The following is a 12,794-nucleotide window of genomic DNA, read 5'->3' as shown; positions in this document are numbered from 1 at the left end:
CCGTAGTGTGCGCATGCGTGTTTAAGTCAGGCAGTGTCTGTCTGGTCCCGTAGTGTGCGCATGCGTGTTTAGTCACCGAGGCTATATAAGGCCGTGATTGAGGCCTAGTCGGTCTTTTGGCGCCAGGCGGAGGTGAAGGAAGGATGTCTCTGCGCTATGTTTCCTTTCCAGACTCTTTCTCCTCAAGGTTTGGCAGGAATAAATAAATATAATAGTAGTAAAATAGGAGGATAATACTAATTTGAAATAAATTAGTAATATAAATGTGATAAAATACTATAAATAAAATATTAAATAAAAATTAATAAAATAATATAAATAAAATACAAATATAAATGTGATAAATATATAAATATAAAATGATTAAAAATTAATAAAATAATATAAATAAAATACAAATAAATGTATAAATGTGATAAATATATAAATATAAAATAATTAAAAATGGAAAAAATAATATAAATAAAATACAAATAAAAATATAAATGTGATAAATATAGAAATATAAAATAATAAAAATGGAAAAAATAATATAAATAAAATAAAAATATAAATGTAATAAATATATAAATGTGATAAATATAGAAATATGAAATAATTAAAAATGGAAAAAATAATACAAATAAAATACAAATAAAAATATAAATGTGATAAATATAGAAATATAAAATAATAAAAATGGAAAAAATAATATAAATAAAATACAAATAAATGTGATAAATATATGAATATAAAATAATGTGTATTTGAAATCATAAATGCAATAAAATGTAAATAAAATACAAATAAAAATAGAAGTGTAATATATAAATATAAAATAGTAATAAAATGTGTATCTAATAAAAGTAAATGTAATAAATATAAAATAATGTGTATTTGAAATCATAAATGCTATGTTTCTTTTCAGACTCTTCCTCCTCAAGAATAAATGAATATAATAGTAGTAAAATATGGTGATAATATTAATTTAAAATAATATATAAAAATAAAATAGTAATATAAATGTAATAAATAAAATAGGCATAAAATATAAAAAGTAATAAAATACAAATGCAATAAAATAATAATTATAAAATATAAAAATATAAATGTAATAAATATAAAATAATGTGCAGCTAATAAAATCATAACTAACTGCAATAAAAGAATATAAATAAAATAATATAAATGTAATAAAATAATGTACAGCTAATAAAATTATAAATGCAATAAAATAATATATAAATATAAAATAATAAAATAATGTGCAGCTAATAAAATCATAAATGTAATACAATAATATAAATTAAATATGTGTGCAATAAAATAATATAAATATATGCATCTAAAATATATAAAATAATAAAAGGAGTAAAACAATACAAATAAAAACATAAATGTAGTAAAGTAATATAAATAATACATCTAATAAAATCATAAATGCAATAAAATAATATAAGTAAAGGCAATAAAATATAAACAAAATTATATAAATATAATAAGATAATATAAATTGAATATGTGAAATAAAATAATATAATATGCATCTAAATATAAATAAAAATATATAAATGTGATACCATCTAAAAATATTACTTTAATAAAATAGTATAAATGTGCTTTTCAAAACATAGATGTAATAAAATAATATAAATGTGCAGCTAATAAAATATCAATTTAATAAAGTACTGATTAAAATAAATTGTATGCATCTAATAAAATAATAGAAACAAAATTAAATAAATAATAAACTCTCTGCACTTTCTAATAAAATAAAAATATATCACAAAGTACTGATATAAATAATAGACATATAATAATTGCCTTAACTTGTCCAAAGCAACCTTGAAGATTTATTTGTAGCTGATGGCTTTTAAGCCGATTGCGACTTCAGCCAACATTGAAGCGAAACTATATTGCTTCTAACATTGATTCAGAAGGGCTTTGCCTTCCTTTGAGGCTGAGAGAATGTGGCTCGACCAAGATCACCCAATGAGTTTGTATGGCCAAACAGAATCGAACACTGGTCTTTGGAGTCCAGATCCAGGGCTTAATAGTAGTTGTTGTGTGCCTTCGAGTCCTTATGGTGATCCTCTTGCTGGATTTTTCTCACCAAGATCTTTTCAGAAACTTCCTTTGTATTTTCAAATATATTTCCATACTGTCCTTTGTTCTGTTGCAGGAATGGACCAGGATATGTCTCCACTTTCCAGACCAAGATGGCTCCCCCCTTGACCCTTGGTGAGTCTCTTCCTGGGCTTTACTTCCCTGCTTTTGGCCCCTAAAGGCGTTGCAGACATGGCCGCCAGTCTGTGTTTGTGTCAGTAGGAGGCAGAGAGGAAACAGGCTGCGTCTACGTTCCATGTTCTGTGGCCGTGAACCCTTGGAATGATTAGCAGCTTGACATCCATGGGTTTGTCACCATTGGAACTGCTATGGCTTAATGCTGTGGGATCTGTGGTTTTCCAAGGTCTTTCACCTTCTCTGCCAAAGAGAACTGGTGCCTCACCAAACTGCAACCCCTAGGGCTATCTCTCTCTCTCTCTCTCTCTCTCTCTCTCTCTATATATATATATATATATATATATATATATATATAAATGCTCTGTGCATAATGAGTTCCTTAAAAACAAAAGAACCAATGAACGAAATCACACCAAATTTGGCAACAAAATGTCTCACAACACAAGGAGTGACCATCACTCAAAAAGTTATGATTTTGTCATTTGGGAGTTGTCGTTCCTGGGATTTATAGTTCCAACTACAATCAAAGAGCACTCTGAACTCCATCAACGATGGAATTGAACCAAACTTGGCACATAGAACTCCCATGACTAACAGAAAATACTCGAAGGGTTTGGTAGGCATTGACCTTGAGTTTGGGAGTTGTAGTTCACCTACATCCAGACAGCACTGTGGACTCAAAACAATGATGGATCTGGATCAAACTTGGCACGAATATTCCATATGCCCAAATATGAACATAGATGGAGTTTGGGGGAAATAGACCTTGACATTTGGGAGTTGTAATCACTGGGATTCACAGTTCACCTACAATCAAAGAGTATTCTGAACCCCACAAATGACAGAATTGGGGGCAAACTTCCCACACAGAACCCCCATGACCAACAGAAAATACTTAAGGCCATCCAGTCCAACTCCTTTCATTAGGGCAAGAAAACGTAAACAAAGTCCTCCTAACAAAGAGCCATCCAGCCATAGAGATGGATGGATAGATAGATATGATTCACACACACAGATATAGTATCATAGATTTGAAAGGGACCCTTAAAGAAGGAAAATAATATTCCATGTTCCAGAGTAGGCAAACCAGACACTCTCCACATCAACACTGACAAAGAAACAACAAGAAATACTGTTTACCCACAAGCAGAAAGAAATTACATAGATTAGAAACCAACACTTTCTCATGACTTTATTTTCCAGATCAACAGACTGGGCCACAGCAACGTGTGGCAGGGGACAGCTAGTTTATTTATATTTTACCTTTTCCATGTGGCCCGCCCATTGTGTTCAATTTTATATTATGCTATTTTGCTTTGATTACTCTATTTTGCTATTGTATATATTTTGTTGTGATGTAATTTTTTCTTGTTTTTTGTTTGCATTTTGTATTTTATTTTGCTGTATTGTATTTTCGGGCTTGGCCTCATGTTAGCCGCCCCGAGTCCCCCTCGGGGAGATGGTGGCGGGGTATAAATAAAGATTATTATTATTATTATTATTTATTTGGTTTACTTTTACCCCGCCCTTCTCACCCCGAGGGGGACTCAGGGCGGCTTACACATCCAAGGCACAATTCGATGCCCATAACATACAACAATAATAAAACAAAATAGCATAAATTAGCAATCAACAATAGTACATTACATCTATAACCGATAAAACCAATAAAAATTTCATACAAACCAATTACTCCTTATTGCCAGTCAACGTTCGCTATCTCATAGTTCATATTCCAATTCCACAATTGTCAGTCCTATTTGTCAGGTTGTCCTTATCTAGTTAGCAGATTGCCCGAAGGCCTGGTCCCACAACCACGTCTTTACTTTTCTCCTGAACGAAAGGAGGGATGTTGATGCCCTAATTTCCCCCGGGAGTGAGTTCCACAGGTGAGGGGCCACCACTGAGAAGGCCCTGCTCCTCGTCCCCACCAACCTCACTTGTGACAGTGATGGGGTCAAGAGCAGGGCCTCCCCAGATGATCTCAAATTCCGGGGTGGGACGTAGAGGGAGATACGTTCGGACAGATACGCTGGACTGGAACCGTAAAGGGTTTTGTAGGTCAAAACCAGCACCTTGAATTGGGCTCAGAACTGAACCGGCAACCAGTGGAGCTGACACAGCAGAGGGGTGGTGTGCTCCCTGTATGTCGCCCCAGTGAGCAGCCTGGCTGCCGCTGGCTGGACCAGTTGAAGTTTCCGAACAGTCTTCAATGGCAACCCCACGTAGAGTGCGTTGCAGTAGTCTATTCGGGATGTAACAAGAGCGTGGACCACTGTGGCCAGATGGTGACGGGGTATAAATAAAGTTGTTGTTGTTACTATTATTATATTATTATTATTATTATTATTAGCAGATCACCATCTGTGTTTTGTCTGTTTGTTTTTGTTAAAAATGTAATACAAATGTCTGGTTGCTGATGACACGATAAATAAATAAACCATCAAAAACATTACAATTTGATCTTTTGGGGTCTGAAATGCTGCATTGCCTTTGGTTTGCAGGTAAAAGGCTGTCCTACGGTACAGGAAAAGATGTAGCATGTTGAATATGCTTGGAAACCCAGAAGCTATTGCAATCTACAGACAGGAGGTGAGCCAAAACGTGCCATTTCCAACAGCATATACAGTGGACCCTGCTATATTTGCTCCAGATACGGAAAAAAAGCTAGTCTTATTAAATTGTTTAATATATGGACCAAAGTATGATTCCTTTCGGAGTAGGCAATGATTTGGGTCCTGATTCTTGCCCCCAGAGGCGTTGCAAGCATGGCTGTTGTGCCGTGTTTGCGTCATTGGGTGGCAAAGAGTAAGAAAGGCTATGTCTACGCTCAGTGCTCTGAAATGGAAAACCGTGGGCACTCAGAATGATTTGTAGCCTAACAAAACAAACACTGCTTACAGCCAAAACCTTATCTGTAGATTTTTCTCAAAGGCTCCTTAGTTAGGTGGCAGATAGGGAGGCAGCTGCAATAATAACAGTTACGTTGAGTGAGATGTCCAGGTCACTCTTGTCCAGAGCGCTTGACTGAGTTTCAGCTGTTTAATTCTGGTTCTGCCTCATGCCTAGAAAGCTTCCCTGGTCCCATTGGGACTGGGTTTCATAAAAAATATTAAAAATTAACTAGGTATTTTTAATTACAAAAATGTAAGTCAAGCACTAAAAGAGTTAAATGGATGCAATGATCCAACAAAAACTGTTCAGTATAAGGAAGTGTACCTGTAGCTTAGTAGCCTCAGCCTGAGGGAGGCCTCAGGGAGAGAAAGGCCTCAGTGTTGGTTCGTTTCAGTGTGTGAGAGAGGTCTCAGTGGGAGAAAGACCTCAGTGTATTAGTAGATCTCAGTCTGAGGTAGGCCTCGGTGGAAGAAAGATAGGTGTTAGTTCGCCGCAGTGTGAGGTAGGACTCATTGTGTGTGAGAAGTCACAGTGGGAGAAAGGCTTTGGTGTGTAGGTAGGCCTCAGTGTGTGAGAGAGGTCTCAGTGGGAGAAAGGCCTCAGTGTATTAGTAGATCTCAGTGTGAGGTAGGACTCGTGTGAGAGAAGTCACAGTGGGAGAAAGGCTTTGGTGTGTAGGTAGGCCTCAGTGTGTGAGAGGTCTCATTGGGAGAAAGGCTTTGGTGTGTTAGTAGGCCTCAGTCTGAAGTAGCCCTCAGTGGGAGAAATACCTCGGTGTTAGTTCGCCTCAGTATGAGGTAGGCCTGTGTGTGAGAGAGGTCTCAGTGGGGGGAAAGCCTCAGTGTGTTAATAGGTCTCAGTGTGAGGTAGGCCCCAGTATGTGAGAGAGGTCTCAGTGAGAGAAAGGTTCAGATTGTTAGTAGGCCTCAGTCTGATGTAGCCATCAGTGGAAGAAAGGCCTCTGTGTTAGTTCACCTCAGTATGAGGTAGGCCTGTGTGTGAGAGAGGTCTCAGCGGGGGGAAAGCCTCAGTGTTCATTCCCCTCATTGTGTGAGAGGATTCAATGTGAGAAAGGCCTCAGTGGGAGAAGCCCTCGTGTTCGATGTTCCAATGTGAAGGTTGAACTTTATTTGTGTTGTTTTTGTAAATAGTGCAACCATATTATTTTGCCCTTAAAAAAGCCCAACAGGTTTAATTCATTTATTTACATACTTTTGAGACATTTATAAGGATGTGACTGGATGCTTCGGCCCATAAGTTGCTTTAGACTCCGGGAGGGAAACTAGTAATTCCAGGGGCCATTTTTTTGTCCTTATGAACCTTAAAGAAAATGTAGAGAACTCCTTGTTTTGTTGTTGTTAATGTCTTGTATTTATTTATTCACAGGAGTTGGCTGCGGACCTTTTTTTTTTTTTAAAGCAATTGTTAATGTGTCCCATCGAAGGTAAGAATAGGAACGTAAGAATGCCGAACCCTCGAAACTTAATCCCTTGACAAAGCTGACACTTCAGTGGTGTTTGATCGATAGAGGAAACTTGAAACAGCGTCTCAGTTTCCCGTTTTTAAAAAAGTTAGCGTTGCCTTCCTCCTCGTCTTAACTTAGATTCCCTTGCCGGTGTCCTTGGCACGGCTTATCTGTGCCCTTTCCCGGGGCATTCTTTCCATCAGGAGAGGCACCCATGTGCCTCGTGTTCATGCTTCAAACCGAACTCCTTGGAACAACTTTTGGGGGGATTAAATAATTTTAAAAGTCCCCATGTCCTTCACAATTGCAATTATATTTGGAAGGCTTTGTGTTGCGTACTGTCCTGAATATCATTCGCCCCAGTGGAATGTATTATTATTATTATTATTTGAAACACAACAAGATGAGTCCACAGCAGACACTCTGCTGGCTGTTGAATTGGATCACATGTTGTATTTATTATTATTATTATTATTTGAAACACAACAAGATGAGTCCACAGCAGACACTGCTGGCTTTTGAATTGGATCACACGTCAGATTATTATTATTATTGTTATTGTTATTATTATTAAAAACACAACAAGATGAGTCCACAGCAGACACTGCTGGCTTTTGAATTGGATCACACGTCAGATTATTATTATTATTGTTATTATTATTAAAAACACAACAAGATGAGTCCACAGCAGACACTGCTGGCTTTTGAATTGGATCACACGTCAGATTATTATTATTATTGTTATTATTATTATTATTAAAAACACAACAAGATGAGTCCACAGCAGACACTGCTGGCTTTTGAATTGGATCACACGTCAGATTATTATTATTATTGTTATTGTTATTATTATTAAAAACACAACAAGATGAGTCCACAGCAGACACTGCTGGCTTTTGAATTGGATCACACATCAGATTATTATTATTATTGTTATTGTTATTATTATTATTAAAAACACAACAAGATGAGTCCACAGCAGACACTGCTGGCTTTTGAATTGGATCACACGTCAGATTATTATTATTATTGTTATTATTATTATTATTATTAAAAACACAACAAGATGAGTCCACAGCAGACACTGCTGGCTTTTGAATTGGATCACACGTCAGATTATTATTATTATTGTTATTGTTATTATTATTATTAAAAACACAACAAGATGAGTCCACAGCAGACACTGCTGGCTTTTGAATTGGATCACACGTCAGATTATTATTATTATTGTTATTGTTATTATTATTAAAAACACAACAAGATGAGTCCACAGCAGACACTGCTGGCTTTTGAATTGGATCACACGTCAGATTATTATTATTATTGTTATTGTTATTATTATTAAAAACACAACAAGATGAGTCCACAGCAGACACTGCTGGCTTTTGAATTGGATCACACGTCAGATTATTATTATTATTGTTATTGTTATTATTATTAAAAACACAACAAGATGAGTCCACAGCAGACACTGCTGGCTTTTGAATTGGATCACACGTCAGATTATTATTATTATTGTTATTATTATTATTATTAAAAACACAACAAGATGAGTCCACAGCAGACACTGCTGGCTTTTGAATTGGATCACACGTCAGATTATTATTATTATTGTTATTATTATTATTATTATTAAAAACACAACAAGATGAGTCCACAGCAGACACTGCTGGCTTTTGAATTGGATCACACGTCAGATTATTATTATTATTGTTATTGTTATTATTATTATTAAAAACACAACAAGATGAGTCCACAGCAGACACTGCTGGCTTTTGAATTGGATCACACGTCAGATTATTATTATTATTGTTATTGTTATTATTATTAAAAACACAACAAGATGAGTCCACAGCAGACACTGCTGGCTTTTGAATTGGATCACACGTCAGATTATTATTATTATTGTTATTGTTATTATTATTAAAAACACAACAAGATGAGTCCACAGCAGACACTGCTGGCTTTTGAATTGGATCACACGTCAGATTATTATTATTATTGTTATTATTATTATTATTAAAAACACAACAAGATGAGTCCACAGCAGACACTGCTGGCTTTTGAATTGGATCACACGTCAGATTATTATTATTATTGTTATTATTATTATTATTATTAAAAACACAACAAGATGAGTCCACAGCAGACACTGCTGGCTTTTGAATTGGATCACACGTCAGATTATTATTATTATTGTTATTATTATTATTATTATTAAAAACACAACAAGATGAGTCCACAGCAGACACTGCTGGCTTTTGAATTGGATCACACGTCAGATTATTATTATTATTGTTATTGTTATTATTATTAAAAACACAACAAGATGAGTCCACAGCAGACACTGCTGGCTTTTGAATTGGATCACACGTCAGATTATTATTATTATTGTTATTGTTATTATTATTAAAAACACAACAAGATGAGTCCACAGCAGACACTGCTGGCTTTTGAATTGGATCACACGTCAGATTATTATTATTATTGTTATTGTTATTATTATTAAAAACACAACAAGATGAGTCCACAGCAGACACTGCTGGCTTTTGAATTGGATCACACGTCAGATTATTATTATTATTGTTATTGTTATTATTATTAAAAACACAACAAGATGAGTCCACAGCAGACACTGCTGGCTTTTGAATTGGATCACACGTCAGATTATTATTATTATTGTTATTGTTATTATTATTAAAAACACAACAAGATGAGTCCACAGCAGACACTGCTGGCTTTTGAATTGGATCACACGTCAGATTATTATTATTATTGTTATTGTTATTATTATTAAAAACACAACAAGATGAGTCCACAGCAGACACTGCTGGCTTTTGAATTGGATCACACGTCAGATTATTATTATTATTGTTATTATTATTATTATTATTAAAAACACAACAAGATGAGTCCACAGCAGACACTGCTGGCTTTTGAATTGGATCACACGTCAGATTATTATTGTTATTGTTATTGTTATTATTATTAAAAACACAACAAGATGAGTCCACAGCAGACACTGCTGGCTTTTGAATTGGATCACACGTCAGATTATTATTATTATTGTTATTGTTATTATTATTAAAAACACAACAAGATGAGTCCACAGCAGACACTGCTGGCTTTTGAATTGGATCACACGTCAGATTATTATTATTATTGTTATTGTTATTATTATTAAAAACACAACAAGATGAGTCCACAGCAGACACTGCTGGCTTTTGAATTGGATCACACGTCGGATTATTATTATTATTATTATTATTATTATTATTATTATTATTAGAAACACAAGATGAGTCCACAGTAGGCACTCTCCTGGCTGTTATATTGGATCACACATTGGACACTTCCCAAGTGTCCAGGACTGTGTGATGTATCGGCAAATAATGCGTGCAGATCCCAGTAAGGTGGCCTTCTGCAGCTGGCAGATGGTAATTTTGTCAGCACCGATTGTGCTTAAGTGCAGGCCAAGGTCTTTAGGCACTGCACCCAGTGTGCCGATCACCACTGGGACCACCTTGACTGGTTTCTGCCAGAGTCTTTGCAGTTCGCTCTTTATATCCTATTATTATTATTATTAGAAACACAACAAGATGAGTCCACAGCAGACACTCTGCTGGCTGTTGAATTGGATCACACATTATTATTATTATTATTATTATTATTATTATTATTTGTATTCCGCTACCATCTCCCCAAAGGGACTCGAGGCGGGTCACAGAAGCCCTCCCAAGTGCCACATGCAGACAATACATAAATATATAAATAATGACCTAAGTATAATCAACAACACATAAAAATCTCATTGAAAAAATTATAAAAAATTGAAAATTACAAAATTTCTAAAAATGCATGATGCTTCCCCGACTGGTGTATATTTCAAGGGGGGGAAAGAGTAGGGTAGATTTGCAAAAGTATGTCTTTGGGGTGTTTTTCCTCCCGGTAATCTGCCCCGTTGAGACCTAACTACGACTGAGGTGTCGTTGTTATGCAAGAAGGAGGCAGAGAACAAATTCCACAGGCCGCTTTAGCAGGTTTTCATCCTCAAAGCAAATGGATGAAAGATTGCGACAGCAGCTGAACAGTTTGTGGCCATTCAGCAAAGAATTCTCTCCCCAACTATCTATTTGCCAAATGAATGTCATAACATTATTAATTGAATCAGTTTTTGATACCTTTGTGTTGTTTTCATTCCTCCCACGTGTCTTGCCTGTATACTCCTTTCTGCGCACACAAGTTGAGCTAAATAAACGTGTTTGAAATAAATAAATAAAATACAAATGATGACTTTTAGAATAAACACGCACACATCTTTGTCAGTTCAAAGCCACAGGAGCCTTTGGAAAAATATGTGTTCCAGGCGCATGTCAAAATGCCATAATCGCCTCTGCGCATCAAAGAGTCCACAGAAACACTTGTGACCTTTGTTTTGTGTGTTACTACCTCAGGTACCTGACGTTGCCCCAGTTTTGTGAAAAAGTCAGTTTTTTAATTGTACCAAATGTGTAAGGTTGTATTTATTTATTTACAACATTTATGTGCCGCCCTTCTCACCCTGAAGGGGACTCAGAGTGGCTTACAAGATATATATACTTTTTTATTTATTTATTTACGACATTTATATGCCTCTCTTCTCGCCCCGAAGGGGACTCAGAGCAGCTTACATGATATATATATATACACGTTTTTATTTACAACATTTATATGCTGTCCTTCTCACCTCGAAGGGGACTCAGAGCGACTTACAAGATATATATACATATATATTATTTACTATTTACCACATTTATATGCCGCCCTTCTCACCCCGAAGGGGACTCAGAGCGACTTACAAGGTATATATAGATATTTTATTTATTTACGACATTTATATGCCGTCCTTTTCACCCGGAAGGGGACTCAGAGCGGTGTACAAGATATATATACTTATTTATTTATTTATTATTTACAACATTTATATGCTGCCCTTCTCATCCCAAAGGGGACTCAGAGCGCCCTACAAGGTATATATTACATACAATATATATTACATACAATATATATTACAAACAACATACAATATACGTATTATGTTATTAACATAGTACAATATCAATATTAAATATTACTGCATTGTACTATACTGTTATTTTGTGATATTATTAGTAATATTACATGTAATATAAATATATAATTCTAATATATTACTATAATTAGTATTATATTGCATTAATTATAATGTTATAAATATATGTATATACAATATATCATATCTTATTATATTATATTACAACTCACATTAACTCCGAAAAACTCCCATCAGTCCTTATGTTGGGCAAGTTTACTCTAGATGCATCACCCATGGGGTTTAGTGTGCTCTCTTGACTGTAGGGTGAACTACAACTCCCACTGTGGTGAGTCAGTCCCTTCAAACCCCTCAAGTAGCTTGGGTTAGCCATGAGGGTTCTGTGTACCAAGGTTGGTCTAGGTCTGTCGTCAATGGAGGTCACAATTTTTCTGGTTATGGGTGAACTACAACTCCCAGAAAGGATGGTCGGTTTCCCCCAAACCCTCAAGTACCATAATCAAATTTGGGCATATCAGGTACCTGTTTACTATCAAGACATCCTGATGTTTGCAGTACAATCTGTTTTCCCCTTTTTGGAATTTGAATCTCTTAAATTCTGTGTATTTATATTTATTTATTTGCCCCAGATTTTTCAGAGGTCTTGAGTGTAAAGATTCAGAGTATCCGATCGTTTCCCATCCTGAGAAGCATCCAAGTTGACCTAGCAGCCCTCCGTTTGGATGCAAGCTGCCATGCGATCCGCATAAGCCCAAAGGGGATTACAACTATTTGTAAACATAACAAGCAAAAACAAAAAGATGATAATGGAACAGGAGGCCTCATCCAATCTCCTTGAGTGCTTGCATTAGCATTGTTTAAGCTGGACGTTTAACCTCCCCATTTGTCAGCCTGTGTGCTTTCAAGATGATGGGGAAAATTCCCCGGAGTGTAGGCTCATTTGATGCATTGCTGCAAAATATCCCCTTGAGGGAAATCTCTAGTTGGCCTAGATGCAGCAAAGAGACCTGGTTTTCTGTGTTGCTTTGGGTTTTCCTGGGCTGTCTGGCCATGTTCCAGAAGCACTTCCTCCTGACGTTTCGCCCACATCTACAGCAGACATCCTCAGATGTTGTGAGGTCTGTTGGAAACAAGGCAAGT

General features: G+C 35.7%; 1 long non-coding RNA gene and 2 other non-coding genes across 3 annotated transcripts; all 3 read left to right on the top strand.

Annotated features, from left to right (window-relative positions):
• The first annotated feature begins 102 nt into the window (after window positions 1–102).
• Window positions 103–10,870, top strand: LOC132763728 (uncharacterized). Its single transcript, XR_009630275.2, has 4 exons — window positions 103–187; window positions 2,162–2,220; window positions 4,728–4,815; window positions 6,505–10,870. It is a non-coding gene; the product is annotated as an uncharacterized lncRNA (long non-coding RNA).
• On the top strand, window positions 2,254–2,387 carry LOC132763982 (small nucleolar RNA SNORA17). Its single transcript, XR_009630312.2, has one exon. It is a non-coding gene; the product is annotated as a small nucleolar RNA SNORA17 (small nucleolar RNA).
• LOC132763981 (small nucleolar RNA SNORA17) lies at window positions 4,968–5,109 on the top strand. Its single transcript, XR_009630311.2, has one exon. It is a non-coding gene; the product is annotated as a small nucleolar RNA SNORA17 (small nucleolar RNA).
• Window positions 10,871–12,794: the final 1,924 nt, after the last annotated feature.

The sequence above is a fragment of the Anolis sagrei genome, chromosome 11, assembly GCF_037176765.1.
Source record: "Anolis sagrei isolate rAnoSag1 chromosome 11, rAnoSag1.mat, whole genome shotgun sequence".
Lineage (NCBI taxonomy): Eukaryota > Metazoa > Chordata > Lepidosauria > Squamata > Dactyloidae > Anolis > Anolis sagrei.
This window is presented reverse-complemented; position numbering and strand designations above follow the sequence as displayed.